Source organism: Sinocyclocheilus anshuiensis, unplaced genomic scaffold (assembly GCF_001515605.1).
Source record: "Sinocyclocheilus anshuiensis isolate Anshui unplaced genomic scaffold, SAMN03320099.WGS_v1.1 scaffold4354, whole genome shotgun sequence".
In the NCBI taxonomy this organism is placed as follows: Eukaryota; Metazoa; Chordata; class Actinopteri; order Cypriniformes; family Cyprinidae; genus Sinocyclocheilus; species Sinocyclocheilus anshuiensis.
Window position 1 is genome coordinate 74832 of NW_015557431.1, and position 1437 is coordinate 76268.

Below are 1437 nucleotides of genomic sequence, written 5' to 3' on the forward strand. Positions count from 1 at the left end.
TTATTTGAAGATGTTTTATGGTCATTGTTTGTTTCTGTACACAACTTTAATGAGTTAATTACTTCATTGCAATGAATAGTTATTAGAAAATCAAACTATTTAGATTATACATGCATATTTTGGTGCTTTACGGCAGTTATTTACTTTAGCGTTAGTTTTTTGTATTATTTATGTTTTATACATATTGTGAGAAATAGGCTTTTATCATATATCCTGACTCAAATAATGTGTTTCTATCAGCAAACACTGAGAATAAAGTGAGATGATCTGCTGATGATCCTGAATGTCTTGTTGAATGAGTGTTGATCGTCTGAGGCTCATCAATATTAACAGAGCTGCTGAAAAGACTCTTTATTTCATGTCAATAGCTCCTGTTTTCTCCTCATTTATTATGCTGATGTCTTCAGATCTCCTGTGAATGGACACTTAAAGCTAAAAAAGTGTCAAAGTTGAGAGTTCATACTGGAGAGAAACCGTTTACTTGTGATCAGTGCGGGAAGAGCTTCTCATACTCATCAACTCTTAAGAGACACATTAATATCGACACTAGAGAGAAACCATACACATGCGATCAATGCAGCAAAACATTTTTGTGGGCTTCAGACCTGAGAAACACCTGAGAGTTCATACAAAGGAGAAGCCACATTCTTGTTATTTGTGTGGAAAGAAATTTTCATGTTTACAATATTTGAAACAACATCAGAAAATGCATTCTGCTGTGAGAGAGTACATGTGCTTTGTGTGTTAAAATAATTTTACTACAGCAAACTGTTTACAACTGCATGAGAGGATCCACACTGGAGAGAAACCATACAAGTGTTCACACTGTGACAAGAGATTCATTCGGTCAGGAGACCTGAAAAGACATGAGATGATTCACTCTGGAGAGAAACTTTACAAGTGTTCACACTGTGACAAGAGATTCAGTCAGTCTTCAAGTCTGAAAACACATGAGAGGATCCACACTGGAGAGAAACCGTATCACTGCACTGAATGTGGGAAGTGTTTCAATAATTCATCTAATCTACACAGTCATACAAAAAACAATCACAGTAAGTAGATCATCTTCAGATCCAGCACTGTCAGATCTTATGCTGTGTCCTCAACAAATCCTTATCAAACGTAATTTATTCCAAGTGCGCTCTTTTATCTGAGTCATGAACGATGCCCCATTCACGAATTAATCTCTTTTGAGTCGATTCTGTTCAAGGTCTTGAATTAGCAAGGTGTGCATTTGTTCACGAATCACTTTGAATGATTTGTTCAGCACTGATTCGTCTGAAGGGGTTTCTCATTCATACCTGGAAATTTAAGAACAGGGAGAACATAAAAACCTTCATACAATTGAAGCGAAATCTGCAAATTCTCCTGTTGGCCTGCGCTGAGGATCTTTATTAGCTGAACACTGTGTGTGCCGTCTGAACGACTCCACAGGAA

General features: G+C 37.0%; 1 pseudogene; it reads left to right on the forward strand.

The window, feature by feature from the left end:
• Positions 1–967, forward strand: part of LOC107679223 (gastrula zinc finger protein XlCGF7.1-like) — a 4878-nt pseudogene extending 3911 nt beyond the window's left edge.
• Positions 968–1437: the final 470 nt, after the last annotated feature.